Source organism: Crinia signifera, chromosome 1, assembly GCF_055691185.1.
Source record: "Crinia signifera chromosome 1, ASM5569118v1, whole genome shotgun sequence".
NCBI lineage: Eukaryota > Metazoa > Chordata > Amphibia > Anura > Myobatrachidae > Crinia > Crinia signifera.
Window position 1 is genome coordinate 8,607,199 of NC_139217.1, and position 19,355 is coordinate 8,626,553.

At 44.8% G+C, this 19,355-nt stretch overlaps 1 protein-coding gene across 2 annotated transcripts in view; it reads right to left on the reverse strand.

Moving 5' to 3' along the window:
* LOC146025425 (uncharacterized) overlaps positions 1-19,355 on the reverse strand; it is an 886,407-nt gene that overhangs the window by 542,395 nt on the left and 324,657 nt on the right. The gene's annotated exons all lie outside the window — the stretch shown is intronic.

Consider the following 19,355-nt stretch of genomic DNA (forward strand, 5'->3'; position numbering starts at 1 on the left):
CCTTTTAATTTTTTTGGACACTAGGAGGCTTACAATATGAATAGCAAATTCTCAAATTTTCAAGAAAATTTCAAACACTGATTTTTTTTAGGGACCAGTTCAGTTCTGATGTGACTTTGAGGGACTTGTATGTGAGACACCCCCATAAATGATGCCATTTCAAAAACTGCACCCCTTACAGTATTCAAAACAGCATTTTGGAAGTTTGTTAGCCCTTTAGGTGTTTCACAGGAATTAAAACAAAGTGTAGGTGAAATTTCAAAATTTCATTTTTTTAGCAGATTTTCAATTTTAATACATTTTTCTAAGGAACACAGTAGATTTTACTAGAGAAATGTGACTAAAAATTGATTCCCACAATTCTTTTGTTTTCATAAATATCCTATATGTGGCCCTAGTGTGCACGTTGACCAAACCACAGGCTTCATAATAGAAGGAGCACCTACTTGATTTTGGAGCCTCCTTTTTATGAGATTATTTTTTAGGCACCATGTAGGTTTCTAGGCACCATAAGATGATAAAAGTTAGGAACCTCCCCCACAAGTGACCCCATTTTGCAAACTACACCCCTCAGGGAATTCATCTAGGGGTATAGTGTACATTTCAAACCCCCAGGGGTTTCACCAATTTTGGTACAACTGGGCTGTGAAAATGAAAAATTACATTTTTTTACACAAAAATCCTTACCTTGCCCTCTTATTGGGAAGGTACTGGCGGAATTTAACCCTTCCTTTAAAATGTTTAAGTGACTCGTCTACACAAATGAATTTTTCGGGGATGTACATCTCAGCAAATTTGGCGCTGAAATGATCAATGACCGGCCTGACTTTGAATAGCCGGTCAAAGGTGGGATCATCTCTGGGTGGGCACTGTGCATTATCTTTGTAATGCAAAAATTTAAGGATCGTCTCAAAACGAGTCCGGTTCATGGCCATACGATGAAGTGGGGTGCTATACAGAACATCTGTACTCCAATATTGTCTAATTTCTGGCTTTTTAACTATGCCCATATGTAACACCAGACCCCAAAACTTCATCATCTCTACTGCATCTACAGGGGTCCACCTAGCAAATGATGACGTGGGGTTTTGGGCAATAAACTGCTGGGCATATAAATTACTTTGGTCCACCATTAAATTTATAAAATCATCAGAGAAAAAGACTTTGAAAAAGTCAATTTCTTTGAGGCCTGTAGTATCAAATTGGATTCCTGGGTTGGCCAAAAACTCAGGAACCTGGGGCTCAAAATTGTCTGGTGTTGGGGTCCATACGGGATCAATCATTTGGGGGGGGGTCTCAGCTGCTCTACGGGGGCGTCTTTGAGGGGGTCCCTCATCACTAGAGGAGGAAGAGGAGCTTAAGACGAATGCAAATTCATCGCTTACATCACTGGCTGTGTCAGTGTCAGAGGCAATAAGGGCATATGCCTCCTCCGCTGAAAACAGTCTTTGGGATGATTGGGACATTTTTATTATTTTTGTGTTTGTGTAAGTGTAGTGTTTCAACACGTGTATAGTGTAGGGGGGGTACAAACTTTATTTCAACACGGGGGTATGTAGTGTGTATGTAGTGCTTTAACACGTGTAAGTGCACTTAAGGGGCAGCAGCTTCAAGGCAGCTTTCGGTACAACCTTGAAGGGGTTAAAAGAAAAAAAAAAAAGCTCCTGCGCCAAAAATTGAGCACAGATGTTGGTCAGTAACGTCCGTCACTGATCAGCGCTCAGCGGCCACAGGACACCCACAAAATCACCGTGGGTGTAAAAAAAATAAAAAAAAAAGACCCCACAGCACCCTCAAAAAAAAAAAAATTAAAAAAAAACTGCTGATCAGTCAAAGGCAACAGGAATTTGATCCAAAAAAAAAATTAAATCAACCCTGTGCCAAAAATGCTGATCAGTGATGTACGTCACTGATCAGCGCTCAGCGGCCACAGGACACCCACAAAATCACCGTGGGTGTAAAAAAAATTTTCAAAAAAGACCCCACAGCACCCTCAAAAATAAATAAATAAAAAAACTGCTGATCAGTGATGCAACACTGATTAGCAGTGAGGGGTATATATACCTATATATGCAGGCGCGCAACCTGACGGTGTATATATATAAAAAAAAAACCTGCACCCCCAAAAAGTTGCTGATCAGTTAATTTATACTGATCAGCACAAAAGGGGGGCAGCAGGGGGCAGCAGAGACAAAATTATATTACACAATGACGCTGCAGCAGCAGCACAACAACCAGGAAGCACCAACAACCAGGAAGCACCAGCAGCAGGCAGCACGGATGCCACCACACCACCAACGCTGATCAGGTCAGTATAAGAGGACAGATGGGCACGGAGACCGCTCTGCACGCTGTTCCTGACCGGAATGGCGGCTGCAGGGCTGTCTCCGTTATTTTCTCTGAGGTGTAATGGCTGTGATTGGTCCGTCGGTCCGACGGACCAATCACAGCCTTGGGGGCAGGTGGGGTGAGGTGGGGTGACCACCAGTGTGTACGGGGTGACTGTTGCCAGGAGCGCACTCCCATGACCTACCCTGGGGTGGTTGCTGGTTGCAGGACCAGCGACTTCTCCCGGCTATCAGCTGTTTTCCCAGGCAGTGTCTCCTTTTCATCTCTGATTGCTGTGCAATATATTTCTCAGCAATATACTGCCAGCAATTATATTGCTCCGTGTGTAGGAAGCTTTAGACATCACCCCCACAACAGGAAATAAATTCAACCCTTCCACTCCTGCCTCACTCCATCTACTCTGGTGGGACCTTTGCCTGTCCCTGCTAAGACCAGCTCTCTACCCTTGCTGTCTTCCCCCATCTGCTATAATTGGGTGCCCTCCATATCACAATAACCCTCTCTGCAGTTGCTTCCGCCTGCTCCATCCTCTGGCCCACTGCAAGTCTGTTAAAATACTGGGATGGGATAATCCCCTGTGCTGCCCTCATATGACTTACACCTCAGACCTGTATTTGTGTGGCCCCTGGGTCTCTACCTTCCATCTGCCCAACACTCTGGCTCCAAGAAGTCAATACCTGGGCCCTATGTGAGCACCCCTCCTTCGCCATGAAATTCCACTAACAGGGGAATGTGATCTTCGTCACCCAAATCCACATGTAACCATTTATCGGCATGTTTATCTAAATGGGCAAGAGAGGAAAAGGCTCTCAGGGTAATACCCCCCAGGAGTCACGTGACAACAGGTTATGCTCCTAACTATCTACTCCACACCCTGTGGACTCCCCTGGGGTCTGCCCTGCTGAACACACCACCACCTCCCCCATCATGGCCATTGCTCCCACACAATCGGGACTACCTGCAACCCTATGTCACAGATAAGAGCTGAAATAGTGGAAATCCTCTCCCATGTTAAGTCATAGGACATGCAAGCCTTGGAAGCACACCTCCATGAATATTTGCAGTCTCAAATATCCCTCATCCAGGCTGACGTTACTACTTTGAGCTCTTGGGTGGCTACACTAGAAGATGACAGAGACACTGTGCACTCTCTGCTATTCCGCCTGCGTGAGTCGCTTGCCCAACAATACCTGGATATGCAGGCAACACAAAACAGACTGGACAAATTGGACAACTGGGGGCGCAGGAATAACCTGTGAGTTCCAAGCCTCCCGGAAGATGTTCCCCCATTGGACCTTATGGACAAACTCAACAACATTTTGGGGGAAATCCTGAACATGGATCCTAATGACTCTATTGAATTTGATTGGGCCCACTGAGCCTTACGCCCGAGAGGTTCGGTAACAGACCACCCCAGAGATGTTATTTGCCCGATTCACTATTTCACCCAAAAATAAAACATTCTCCACAGAGTCTGTTTTCAGATCTACCAGAACCTCTCATGGTGTACACACCAACAACGTAGGATGTTGAAGCCCCTCACAGAAGCACTTCGCCGAAAGAATATCAAAAACAAGTGGGGGTTCCCGTTGTCGCTACAGGTCTCACATGGAGGCCAATCCCTAACTCTCAAGGACCCTTCAGACCTTCCGGACTTCTGCTTATCACTTGTCCTGGACTCTATACAGCTGCCGGATTTGCAGGCTTTCGCTCTCCCCTCCATGTCGCCACCCAGTTTTCCAAGAAGGCTTTGCTAGGAACAAGTTGAGACCTCCAAGAAAAAGTCCAGAGGTGCTAACTCCCCCTGCACAGATTTACTATCCCTGCACAGATTTACTATCCCAAAAATACAGCAATTCGTATTCATATTGATGGCACATTCGTATTTGTATTTACAAATACGAATGAATACACCATCGATAGAATAGGACAGGAGTCACCATTCAAAAGAATGTTGATTCCTAATTTACTAAGCTGCCGTATTAAAATACTGCCGCTAATAAGCGGTAAAGGACCGATAATTGCTGGCCAGATATACCAGGAAAATACACTTCTTTTCCTGGTTTATTTGGCTTTAGCCTACAGTGTAAAAAAAATTAATTTAAAAAACGGTGTGGGGTCCCCCCATGGCTGCAACCAGCCCCAGGCTCACAGAGCTAGTCCTGGTTGTAAAAAATCAGGGAACAAACCGAGTAGGGGTTCCCCTTATTTTTTACAACCAGCACCAGGCTCAAGGGCCGCTCCTGATTCCCAAAATATGGGGGACAAAATGACTAGGCTTCCCCCATATTTAAGAACCAGCACCAGGCCCAACCAGCCAGCAAGGTAATGCCACAGCTGGGGGGAGACTTTTTATACAAGTCCCCCCGGCCAAAGCATTACCCCCTGACCAGTCAGCCTGGGCAGGGGTCCTGGGGGAGTGGGGACACCCCAATGAAGGGGTCCCCCCTCCAAAATGTCCCTGCCCAGGTACCCCTGGGTGTTGGGTACCGGGCTGATGAAAGTAGAAAAAAATAGAAATAACAATTATTGTCTAATACTGTGGAACTATGAGTCCCAGCATGCCTCCCCCGCATGGAGAACCACACGTCCCAGCATGCGGGGGCATTAAAGGGCCTGCAGGAACTTGTATTTCCACAGTAATAGAAATAGTTAAATAAACACACTGACACCCACATGAAAAATAAAACTTTAATACATACATAGTCCATATATCATGATACTTACATATCTTGAGCCCGTAGGTAGGTCCCCATCCATCTGTCCTGGGGTCCGGGGTGCATGTGTCCGAAGAAATCCTTTTGGGGACCTGTGGAAGGAAATTATTTTACCAAGGTCCTCCGGCGTAGATCGGCCCTCTTGGTTTCGCCGGAGTCCAGGGATCTTGAAAAAAATAACAACCCACAAAAGCCAACACCAGTGGACTGAATGGGAGAGTGCTGAAGTTTCATCTTCAGCGCCTCACCCCCGAATAATTCTATTGGCCACCAAGCGGCCAATCAGCAGCCAAATTTCTCAGCTCCTGATTGTCCTCTAGGCGGCCAATAGAATAGGCATCAGAACAGGCAGCGAGGTTGCAGGGACCCGGGGAGAGCTCTGTCAGAACGGGGCATGCAAGCATCTCATGTGCGCGCGCCCCCTACCGGCGGTTGGTGACAGCTCCCTGCACCCCCTAACCCTGCCCATCTCCCTGAAGCGTATGAAGTCCCACTCTGATAGAGTCCCTCTCCGCCGGTGCCCGCCAGCCAGGCAAAGAAGAGAGGGGCTCCATCTGTACACTGAACTTATTGCTGCCCGCTCGGCATTAAATAAGATCCTCCTTTACAAGGTCACATTTTCTTATAGGAAATGCCATAGTATTTATTATAAATAATAAATATTAAAGCAATAAACCCAGCAAAATGCTGGCCTGTGCGCTCTGCCAAAAGTGAGCCCTTTCCTTTATATACTCCATTAAAAACAAGGGAGGCGGAGCTCTCCAGGAAACTGACAAAATCATGGAGGCATTCTGTTCCATGTACAACCTTCCCTCTACGGAACCCTTCCCTTATGTTTCCAAGAAACAACATGCCATTGGTAATTACAAAGATCGGGTTCCCAAAACTTACTCCACTCAATATTGAGGAACTAGAGAAGCCTTTTATGCTGCCCAAGCTTGAGGAGGCTGTAAAATCTTCTCCCTTCAGGAAAAGTCCTGGTCCCGATGGCTTCACCATTGTTTGTTACAAGGCCTTTAAGGACAAGTTGCTCCCTTTTCTTTTAGAGGCCTTTAACTCGATTTCTGACCAGTCCCCTTTCTCTAACCAGTGCCTAGAAGCCCATATCACAGTGATCCCTAAGGAAGGCAATGACCCCTATCTCTGTGCCAATTTACCGCCCCATGTCACTTCTTAATTCCGATGTCTAACTTATTGCCAAACTTTTGGCCAATAGACTGAAAGTCCCCCCCCCCCCCAGCCATTATACATAGCAAACAGGTTTGATTTGTCCTGGGACATGAGACTGGAGATAATACCTCTACAATCTTTGCCCTCCTCCATCCTCTAGCCCTTTCTATCAGATTGACCCCAGATATCTCCCTCCATGGCCAGGAATACAAATTGGCCTTCTTTGCTGATTAATTACTTTCCACTTTCAACTATCCGAGGCCAACTTCTTTCCTGTCTTGACTAGGTTGTGAAATGATCTGTGTTCCTGGAGAGCTCTGCCTTTTTCTTGGTTTGGGAGACTGGGGGTCCTTAAAATGAACTAAATTCCTAGAATCCTGTATCTCCTGCAAACCCAGCCCATTAGGGTTCCCCAGAAATGGTTTTGGGATGTCCAGTCTATCATCTGGGATTTTGTTGGGGGAGGGGGGGGGGGGGCAATAGACCGCGCCTAAGACTGGATCTATTGTATAGATCAACATCCAGCCTTAGACTTCCAAACATCCATGGATACTACAAGGACTACAAGGCACTTGAATGGACAAGGGGGGGTTCTTTCAAGCAGTGGGTCCAGATTAAACAGCAGGAGATGCCTATGCCGACCTATTTAGCCCCATGGCTCCCTTCTCCTCCTAGCCTTGATCATCCCACTATAGGGCCCACCCTGCATTCCTGGAAGTCCCTGAGGAAATCCGTCTCTATTTCCTCCAGATCCTCTCCATATATGTATTTTCTGGCACACAGCTGCTTCCCTCTTGGGATGGATCCTTAAGGTGTTGGCTATATGGGGGCCTCTTCCAGGCAGCTGGTGAGTGGGGGACAAATCTCGTATTTTGCTAAGGTCCAGGCTGACTGGAAATTACCTGATGTGGAATACTGGCATTACATACAGATCTGCCACTACCTACAATCCCTTGGTCCCTCCAATACATTTTCTTATGCCCTTTGAATCCTCTGTGCCAATACATTACCCCCTCTCTCCCATACTATCTCCATTCTCTACAATCTTCTTTTGGACAATGCCAGGTTCAAACTGCCCCACTTCACTGTTACATGGGATCGGAAGCTGGGTAAGGAGGTACTGTAGGTGAAACCAATTGGGAAAAAAAATTCTGCAGTGCTCCACTAATGTACCGCAAGACCTAGTCCAAACTGCTTTCCCGTTATAGGTGTTCAGACATACTCTCCAGGATGGGCATAGGGGTCCCCAATGTCTGCTGGCGATTTTATGTGGCTCCTGGTAACCCTTTCCACATATGGTGGCAATGTCCCCTCATACTACCCTCTTGTCTGAGATTTTCAAACTCTCTAGGATTATATTGGGAGACCCGGTTCCCACAGATCCGCTGTTCTGGTTGTTTCACCTCTCTCCTGCTCCTCTCTTGAGATACAAAAAATCCCCATTGTGCCATTTAAATAATGGCACTCCTCCTCTCCTCCAACAATTAAAGACTGGTTTTAAAAAATAGACTTCTTCATGGATATGGATTATATCCTGTCCTCTGTGGATGATAGATATACTCAGTTCAGAGATACATGGTCCCATTAGTTAGTGATTTTATGACATCCCAATCCTCTTAGGTCCTTCCCCTTCCTGTGACCTGTTACTCTCTGTTTTTGCCGGTATGGGTAAGATATACTCACTGCATTCCTACTTACAGCAATCCGGAGAACTCCCCCTTCTACCTCCCTCCCGCTCTTAATTCCTTTTTCTTCTTTGTTCTCCTCCTCTGACACTCTTTCCTCTATACTTTCGCTTTACAACATCTTTTCAAACTATACTTGTACATTTTGGTATGTGGATATTTCGAACCACATTATAACACATGACAATGATACCAAAGATTGTTTATATACTTGTTGTACTTAAAACCAATAAATCTAATTTACACTTAAAAAAATGTAAATAGAGGGTATATTAATACAGATGATTCTAACACCTTATAACACTATTTAAACTACATAAAATTAATTATTTGGTAATTACACATTCTGTTTAGACAGGAAGTGATGTCACATTCAGCATCCTTTAAATACTGAAACCTGGCCCAGCACCAACTCACTTGTTGGCTGGACATACAGGAAGTAACACACACTCGGAGCTGGGTAAGAATGATTATTATTTTTACTTACATTATGTCAGGGTGTAATGATGGCCCCAATTAAATAGTATGCATATGTAAAGGCCATACGCTGATTAGTTTTATGTATTTTTTTTTTAGGATTGATGTCTTTTCATACAACTGTAATACAGTATATACTGTATAAATACTGGCTGACTCACACAGGAAAACCGGTGGGTTTTTAATTTCCAAAATTGCTTATGCTGTGCCAAAGGCCCGGGATTGTAATTTGTTAAAGGCCCCACCATAATGTTAGAATGTGTTTGCATTGATACTCAATGCCAGCAATGAAATCAGGTGTGGTGTTGTTGTATGAAACACACCGCTCCTGACTTGAAACGCACACACACACATATATATGTGTGTGTGTGTGTGTGCGCGTTTGTGTATCTGTGCAATGTTTAAGTGTGTGTGTTTGTGTGTGTTGTACTGTTTTTGGGTGTGTGTTGTACAGAATGTGGGTGTGTGTTGTTTTGTGAGTGGTGTGTTATGTGTATCTGTCCAATGTGTAAGTGTGTGAGGTGTACTACGTATATATGTGTGTGTCCGGTTCTGTGTATGTGATGTACTTTGTGTATGTGTACAATGTGTACGTGTGTTTGTTGTATGGTATATGGATATCCCCAATTATTCCTAATTGTTTAAAGCCTCCACCATAATGTTAGAATGTGTTTGTTTTCATACTCAATGACAGCAATGAAATCAGGAGTGGTGTTGTTTCTTTTTGATCTGTTTCCAAGATCATCAACATTTTATCCAGATCAACAATCAAGGCATATTGTACATTGGTGTTTTTGAGTGAAATTTCCCACAAGTGGCTTAGAGGTGCACACCACTGGGTCCAGAGGTTCCTTGTTGATGAATTTGGTGGCTCTAAGTGCCATGTGTCCCCACAGTGCGACAGACATGCACACATACTCTTCAACTTATGATATAGATATACACACACACACACACACACACACAACAGATATTTATATTCCCTCTCATCATTGCTGCCTTCCCATTAAACAGCCCTTCTAGTTGTGCCTACATGTGAGTGAATTTACTAATGCCGATAGTAATTTTGTGCATTTTTCCTCGAAAAAAATCTTATTCTCACTGATATGCAAATATGCAGAAGCAGACTCTGCTGATTAAAATTAGAATTGAGTGCTGGGGCCGAAGATTTGGATTTATTGCTGAGATTTGGATTTGGATTTGTCGAACGGCGGTGAAAAGCTTTGGATTTGGATTTTTTTGAAAAATGGTCAAAAAAACAGCCAAATCATGTAATTTTGGCATTTTTTTGTCCCTAGAGTAATATTGACCTCAATAACATTAATTTCCAGCCCTTTCCAGACAATTTTGACCCCTTTACACCTCACAATATTGTTTTTAGGGCAAAAAGTTGCACCTAGGTAGCTGGATAACTATGCTAAGCCACACAAGTGTGTGGCACAAACACATGGCTCATCTAGGAGTGGCACTGCAGCAGCAAACAGGATGGCAGTTTGAAAAACTAGGCACCAAAAAGCATCAGTTTAACACCCAATAATACCCCTGTCTGGCTTGATCATGTTATACTATGGGTGCACTACACACAAGGAATGAAGATAGATGAGAATTTTGTTTTAGGATTTTTTAAATTGTATTTGTTTTTAGTGCGCATCTTGTATAACGCTGCTTGGACACAGAACAATCACACTCCCACCTTCTGATAGTATATACTATGGGTGCACTACACACAAAGAATGAAGAAAGACGAGAAAATTTGATTAGGATTTTTTACATTTCATTTGTTTTTAATGCAAAGCTTGTATAACGCTGCTTGGACGCAGAACAATCACACACCCACCTTCTGACAGTATATACTATGGGTGCTTTACACACAAAGAATGAAAAAAGATGAGGAAAATTGATTAATATTTTTTTAATTTGTTTTTAATGCACAGTTTGGACAATGCTGCTTGGACGCAGAGCAATCACACACCCACCTTCTGACAGTATATACTATGGGTGCACTACACACAAAGAATAAAGAAAGATGAGAAAAATTGATTAGGATTTTTTAAATTTAATTCGTTTTTAATGCGCAGCTTGTATAACACTGCTTGGGCGCAGAACAATCACACACCCACCTTCTGACAGTATATACTATGGGTGTACTACACACAAAGAATCAATAATTAAAGACAAGAAAAATTGATTAGGATATTTTTTTATTTAATTTGTTTTTTAATGCGCAGCTTGTATAATGCTGCTTGGGTGCAGAACACTGCACAACACCCCTCTATCTGCACTGCACAAGCACCCCTCTGCAGTCTGCACAGCACCCCTCTGCACACTAATGATGATGACTCTGAGTGATTGATGATGACAAGTACAATTTCAAGTTAAACACCCCAGTGCCAAACCCCTCTGCAGTCTGAATCTGCATGCACTGCACACAACACCCCTCTGTCTGACTCTGCACTGCACAGCAACCCTCTGCTGTCTGCACAACACCCCTCAGTTAAAGTTTGAAACACCCCAGTGCACAACACCCCAGAAGCCTGCCACCGCTGTGAACAGCAGAGCTGTGCACAGCACGAAGCTTGACTGTGAAATGGCACCAAATTCTCGGGACGCCAAGCTTTTATAGGCTCAGCGTCTCGCGAGTATCCGACCTGAGCTTTCCGTGTTTGGCCGCATTCGGGTTTCTGAGCAAAGCCGGAAACTGGCTAGCACGGCTTGCAGGCACTCGGGTCGACTATGTTCGGAGATGTTCAGATTCCGTGGAATCCGAACCGCTCATCTCTAACTATACAGCATGCCCATATTCTGTGTATGACTGTACCTGTATATGCATATGAAATGCTATGTTACAGTGTTTTCTAGGAAGTGTAACATTACGTATATGCAGATACAGGTGCGGTTACACACAAAATTTAGACATATCATTTTAATCAGCAAGATCTGCTAGTGTATCATATTCACAATATCAATGCAAATAAGATGAATTTTTGACACATTAGCAGAATTGAACAAGAACTGCCACCTTACTCATGCTAGGTATCATGTGTAAGATATAAAGTGGATTTACATTTTGGTACAAAGACTGATGGTCTGCATAACAAATGTTATTTGTATGGTTGCAAACAAAAACACAAACATGACTAAAGGATTCTGCTGCTAAGCCAGTGTAATGCTCTAGAGATGTTTCCAGACTGCAGGATGTACAGGGTAAGGAGGTACTGCAGGGAATGCCAGGGGTGGGGCTTCTAGAAGGAGAGGGGCACTCTGAAGGCTTCATCTGGACTGGATTTAATAAAGACCCATTTCCTCAAACCCGGCAATGTCAGTGGCACCAGTTGACCGGCACTATCAAGAGGTCATCTGCAGTGCTCACCTTAACCAACCCAATTTTGATAAAGCTACAGTAAATGCACTGATGAGGACCCAGGTGCACTCGGATCACTGCATGTAACTGACCAACCTAAGTCCAACATAATACTAAAGCAGCAGGTCAGGATGGCATCAACAGGAGGCATCATGACCAAAGGTAGAGAAGTTTGGCAGATCTCATGAGTCAGCAGTAAGACCTGAGTAGATGACTGCAATAAGAACCCAGAAGGTACAGTACAGTAACTGTAACTGTAAGGTGCTTCACTAACACACACACATCATATATACTTTACTTCCTGTGCTGGCCAAAATGGGTGTGGTGTGAGGATCTGATGGTCAGTATACCGACATCCAAATCCGGACTCCCTGCAATCCAATAGGGCAGTGGTTCCCAACCCTGGTCCTCAAGTACCCCCAACAGTGCATGTTTTCCAGGTCACCCGGCAGGTGCACTCATTATTCAGGCACATTTGAAAAGATTCACAGGTGGAGCTAATTATAGCACTTGTGATTCTGTGTGGAGACCTGCAAAACATGCACTGCGGGGGGTACTTGAGGACCAAGGTTGGGAACCACTGCAATAGGGGGATGAGCACAAAGAAGCCAGAGCATGCTCAGGTTCAATTCTCACTCTAAGGGGTCATGGGTGGGATCCCGACTTTTGGGCATTTGAACAGTTGGGATTACAATGTCAATATACTGACCATCAGAATCCAGACTGTCAGGCCAACATCCAGCACACGCCCCCAAAAAACTGGAGAAACAAGCAGAACGGAGATGGGAGTACTTGCATAACAAAATTCTGAGCAGGATGGAATCTTACAGCCTTGCAGTAGCAGCAGTGGCATACGGTGGGGTGAGGCAGATGAGGCACAGCCATTCCTGTCATACTAACGTATACACCGAAGTTTATAAACTATGTTTCCTGAACCGGCGTAGAGCACTGTTACCTCTCTCGAGCTGGAACGCTCCAGTTTCCCTGCTACCTAGTGTGCCTGTTGCTTAGGTGCTGTTCAATCCTGAGCATGGCCACGCCTCCCCTGGTATGCCCCACCAATATTTGCAAACCCTCTGATATAAGATCAGCTATCCCGAGCTAACCGTGCCTTGGAATACAAGACCCTACCTGCTACAAGTATCCTGGCTCTGTCTCAGTTCAGTTTCCTACTTCTGACCAGGTTACCTGTTCCTGCTCATCTCCTAGTGTGATTCCTCCAGTCAGTAACCTCCTGCTGGCTAATCCTCATGTTCTTGTCCAAGTCCCTGTCTCGACTCCAATTACCCACTGTGGAACTACCGCTCCCAGCGACCAGACTCCAGTTTCCAAGTTGCTGTAAAAGTTACAACTACTAAGTTCAGCAGAGACTTCCAGCAGGTGCAAGCACCTAAGCAACAACCTGTCCATTCATTTCCATGTCCATTAATGCATCTGGTGCTGAAAATTATCGGAGCAAGTCTCCTGTCAAGCAAACCTGGTTGCTTTTATATTTCTGCAGCACTACTAGCATTCCCTGATTTATTTACTGGACTTATACTACTCACCTTACTGCTCGGACTCTCAGCTTCCACATTGATTATTCCCATTGCTCCTACTATATTGCATTGTTTCAATTGGCATATTGCCTATCTGCACCTTCAATAATAAACACCATCGCACATGTGCAGAAACTTTATCTCGCCTGCCCGACTAATCCTTCCACCACTGACCCACAAGCACCAACACCGGGAACATCACTAAACTCATACCTGACAGTTAATCCAAGGCCCATGGACCCGGACATCAGTCAGAATGTGGGTTCAGGGGCCTTCCAGAGCCTGTCTTCACAATTGGACAGTCAAGAGGCTACTCAACGACAAATTATCGAGTTTCTGCAAGGAATGTCATGTTGACTGGATCTTCTTCAACAATCACTTCCTACTTCTTCTGTTCCTCCAGTTTCTACTCCAGTAGTTCCAACTCCAGTTTCTCATCTGCACCTTCCAGTACCCACCAATTAGGATGGCAATCCCATGTTGTGTCGAGGGTTCATTAATGGGTGTGAAATACAATTTGAAATGCTACCATACAACTTTTCGAAGCAACAGACTAAGATCGCCTATATTATATTACTGCTGACTGGTCCTGCCCTGGCTTGGGTTTCTCCTTTGTGGGAGCATGCACACACTTTGCTTTGTAATTACCCTGAGTTCCTATCAACTTTCAAGCTCATCTTTGATGAGTCTGGGCACTCAACTTCGGCGTCTTCAGATTTGATTCAACTCAGACAAGGCACCCGGAGTATGTGTCAATACATTATCCAATTCTAGACCTTGGCATCAGAGGTTGAGTAAAACAACCAGACTCTGATGACTCCCTTCTGGTATGGTCTCTATGATTGCATCAAGAATGAGCTTGCCACTCGAGATATACCTCTGCCAGTGAACAATTTGATTTCTGTGTGTACTAAAATTGATTCCCTTATACGTAACAGTGAAAAGAATCACAATGATCTCTGCAGATCGCTGCGGCCTCTGCCTCCAGCACATTCCCAGTCTTTACCTTCGAATGAGCCCATGCAGATAAATAGGTCTCGTTTCACTCCTGAAGAGTGGTAGAGAAGACTACAGTTGAATTCCTGCCCTGTTCGTTTGGGAAATGACCGGTCCTAACTTGTAATGGGGGAGTCAAGTTAGGGTCACTCCACCAATCTCCTCCTCCGCTAGATCTTGCTTTAACAGCTATTATTGAGACCTATTCTGGACATTACTCTGTGTCGGCCTTAGTCACCTGTGGTGCTGCTGGCAACTTCATCACACAGTAGATCATCTCCGTCTTCTGGTGTCCAAGCTTTCCCAACCAGTTTACATCACTGCGGTAGATGGGAGTCGCATCCAAGAGGGCTCAATTACTCAGCAAACACAATCTGTTGTACTGGGTACAGGGTTCTCCACTCTGAGCTCATTGAGTTCCTCATTATCTCTAAAGCTGCACATGTCATTCTGGGCATGCCATGGCTCCAGCAACATAATCCACATATTGATTGGTCAACTCTCCAGCTGGTATCCTGGTCTCCATCCTGTTCCCATACCTGTCTAGCTCAAGTTATTCCAGTAAGATCTTAAGATACATCCTCATCATCAAGTCTCCCAGAGGCCTACCAAGACTCCACTGACGTCTTCAGTGTAAAGGCCGCTGATAACCTGCCTCCTCAATGGGAGTGGGATTGCCCTAAAAAAACCCTCCTCGTTGATGAACTTATCTTCTGTCGGTACCAGAGATGGAGGCTATGAGCACCTATATTAAAGAGAATCTCCAGAATGGGTTCATCCGTCCGTCTTCTTCTTTTGCCAGAGCGGGATTCTTCTTCATTAAAAAGAAGGATGGACAATTATGCACTTGCATTGACTACCAAGGTCTGAATGATGTGACTATTAAGAACAGCTATTCACTGCCGTCATTACCGGGTACCCGCTATTCACTGACGTTCATTACCCTTTGACAGGGTAAAAGGGGCACGTATATTCACCAAGTTAGATCTTTGGGGAGCCTATTACTTGATCCGTATCCATAGTGGTGATGAGTGGAAGACCACATTCAACACCTGGTACTACGAATACTTGGTCATGCCCTTCGGGTTGAGTAATGCACCTCAGTGTTAAATGCACCTCAGTGCCTTAACCACAGCGCGGACCACCGGGAGGGTAAGGGACGCGGTCTTAACCTGGCCTGCTTGCTGCGGTTTGTGACAGTACCCCCCCTTCAAGGGTGGGCACCGAACACCCTTTTGGTTTTGAAGGATTCTCCTGATGGAACTTCTCCATCAATCGAGGAGCATGGACATCCTCTGCATCAGCCCAACTTCTTTCCTCAGGACCGTACCCCTTCCAATCAATGAGGTACTGAAGGCGTCCATATCTGTGACGAGAGTCCAGAATCTTGTTTACCTCAAACTCCACTCCCCAATCCGTCTGTACCTAGGGTAACGTAGGAGGAGCTGATTGGAATCGATTGAGAATGAGAGGATGCAGAAGAGAAATATGGAAAGAGTTAGGGATGCATAGAGATTTAGGCAACTTGTACGCTACTGGATTGATTCTTTGCCTGATGGAATATGGACCAATGAATCTGGGCGCAAATTTCATAGACGGAACTCTCAGACGGAGATTCTTTGTGGAGAGCCATACTCTGTTGCCAGGATGCAACTCGGGAACAGCACGTCTTTTACGGTCTGCAAAGAATTTGTAGCGCACAGATGCCTTCTTTAGAGTACTGTGAACCTTCCTACAAATCTGAGAGAAATGTTTTAAAGATGCGGTAGATGCGGGGACCTCAGTCGCTTGCAATGCTTCAAAGCAGGGAGGTCTGGGATGCTGACCATAGACTACGTAGAAGGGAGAGCATCCTGTGGAAGAATGGTACCAGAAGTTATGGGCGAACTCCGCCCATGGGAGAAGTTTGGCCCAGTCATCTGATGATGACGTACATGCGTAAGAAGGTCTCCAGATCTTGGTTAACTCTCTGCGTTTGGCCGTTAGACTGTGGATGATAGGCCGAGGTAAACTTCAATATTATTTGAAGGGCTGCGGATAATGCTCTCCAGAACCGTGCAACAAATTGCACCCCGAGATCGGAGATGATTTCTGTTGGCAGAATGTGATTCCTGAAGATGTGCTGCACAAAAAGTTTGGCCAGGCTGGGAGCAGACGGCAGACCAGAGAGAGGTATAAATAGGGCCATTTTTGAGAACCGGTCAACTACTACCCAAATGGTATTATATTTTTGGGATTTAGGCAACTCAGTGATGAAGTCCATAGAAATATGTGCCCAAGGATGAGTAGGAATTGATAAGGGATGAAGCTTGCCAGCAGGAGATTGACGTGGAACTTTATGTTGCGCACATGTATGGCAGGATGCCACAAATTCTTTGACGGCTTTTCTGATTTGAGGCCACCAGTAAGATCGTTGAAGAATCTCGAGGGTATTCTGGATACCAGGATGCCCGGAAAACAAGAACTTGTGGGCCTAGGACAAAAATTTCTGGCGAAGCTCGGGTGGCACAAAGGTTTTCCCAGGAGGAGGTACTGGAGATACTTGCGTAGGAGCAAATGCGATGGGGTCAATGATGGGATAACTTTCTTGTGGTTACGGATCTTCCTCAATGGAGCTGGGCAAAGCGTCAGCTTTCACGTTCTGGGTACCAGGCCGATACATGATTTTGAATGAGAACCTGGAAAAGAACAAAGACCAGCGAGCTTGGCGAGGATTCATACACTGGGCTGACTGCAGGTATAACAAGTTTTTGTGATCAGTAAATATTGTCACTGGGAATTTAGCTCCTTCAAGAAGGTATCTCCATTCTTTGAGGGCCATTTTGATAGCAAGTAACTCTTGGTCGCCTATTGAGTCATTTCTCTCAGCAGGAAGGGATTTACAAGAAAAGAACCCGCAAGGGTGCTGCTTGCCATCGCTGGACGTCTGGGACATGACAGCCCCAACACAGATGTTGGAAGCATCCACCTCTAGGAAAAATGGCTGGTCGATGTTGGGTTGTAACAGTATGGGAGCAGTGATGAAAGACTGTTTCAGAAATTGGAAGGCAGCTGTAGCTTCTGCAGACCAGGCGGCCAGATTGGCCCCTTTTCGGATTAAAGCGGTGATGGGACCAATCAGAGTGGAGAACCCTCGAATGAACTTCCGATAGTAATTAGCGAAGCCGATGAAGCGCTGAACAGCTTTCAATGCGGTAGGTTGTGACCACCCGTTAATAGCCTCCAACTTCTCTGGATCCATACGCAGCTCAGAACCCGTCTCTGAAAATCTAATTTACAAACTGTTGAAACACAGCGTGGGCATTACAGAGTCCGAAAGGCATCACTAGATACTCATAGTGACCATCTCTAGTATTGAATGCAGTCTTCCATTCATCCCCTTCATGAATTCTTATCACGTTGTACACCCCTCGGAGGTCAAGTTTTGTAAAGACCTTGGCGCCTCGCACCCAATCGAACAATTCGGTGATCAACGGGAGTGGGTAACTATTCTTGATCGTGATGTTATTCAAGCCCCGGTAGTCAATGCATGGCCTGAGACCACCATCCTTTTTCTTCACAAAGAAGAAGCTGGCACCCGCTGGGGAGTTGGAAGGATGGATCAACCCCTTCTGGAGATTTTCCTGAATGTATGTAGACATAGCTTGAGTCTCAGGAACAGACAGTGGGTAAGTACGACCCTTAGGGGGAGTTTTCCCGGGGAGCAAGTCGATGGGACAATCCCATTCACATTGAAGGCGGTAGATTGTCGGCAGCTTGTTCACAGAACACGTCCGCAAAGTCACTATAGGCCTCGGGCAGGCCGGGCAAGGAAGAAGCAGTGGCAGAGCACATGGGTACGACAGGAGTAATACAGTGCTGTTGGCAAAGCGAGCTTCATTGCTCCAGTTGCAAAGATGACCAATTGATTCTGGGGTTATGGAGTCTGAGCCAGGGGAGCCCCAGCACGATGTCATAAGATACAAGAAGGAAAGAAAATGATATTTAGCGCTGACTGATATTAAATACTGCAGCTCGTACCTAAGGGGAATTACCAAACCCCTTACAAAGATAGTACAAGAAAAACAAAAGGGATGGTACAGCGCTGTGCTTAATATTAAATTTATAATTTTATTTAAAAAATAATTTCACAACTTTAAATATATCAATGTGGCCAACATTGGAACAAACAAGACTTACAAACATGCAATGGACTCTCCCCTCAAAAATAGGATCCTTTGTACTCAGTCAATTGTTAGCAGCATGCAATTTTGTTATAATAAATGAGGGTTAGTATTGTTTAAAAAGTTAGTAGTTTTAGCCTCTGATTAATTACCGGTACTGATATTTATGAAAGTGCACATTCATTAAGTCAATAATTAAGTGGTATCCGGATGGGCAATAGGGGTCCAGTTTGCAGTCTCCAACCAAGCCTCTCCAACCGCTGATTGTGATGTTTGAAGCGGTCCTATCTGAGATGGTATAGTGGTTCTGTTAGGCGGCAGCCTCTCTCCCCAATCCTTAATCCTATACGCGTTTCTCCGCCTTAGACTGTCAGCGGCTTCCTCAGGAGGTATGTGAGGAAGCCGCTGACAGTCTAAGGCGGAGAAACGCGTAGAGGATTAAGGATTGGGGAGAGAGGCTGCCGCCTAACAGAACCACCATACCATCTCAGATAGGACTGCTTCAAACATCACAATCAGTGGTCGGAGAGGCTTGGTTGGAGACTGCAAACTGGACCCCTATTGCCCATCCGGATACCACTTAATTATTGACTTAATGAATGTGCACTTTCATAAATATCAGTACCGGTAATTAATCAGAGGCTAAATCTACTAACTTTTCTAAACAATACTAACCCTCATTTATTATAACAAAATTGCATGCTGCTAACAATTGACTGAGTACAAAGGATCCTATTTTTGAGGGGAGAGTCCATTGCATGTTTGTAAGTCTTGTTTGTCCCAATGTTGGCCACATTGATATATTTAAAGTTGTGAAATTATTTTTTAAATAAAATTATAAATTTAATATTAAGCACAGAGCTGTACCATCCCTTTTGTTTTTTAATGTCATAAGATGC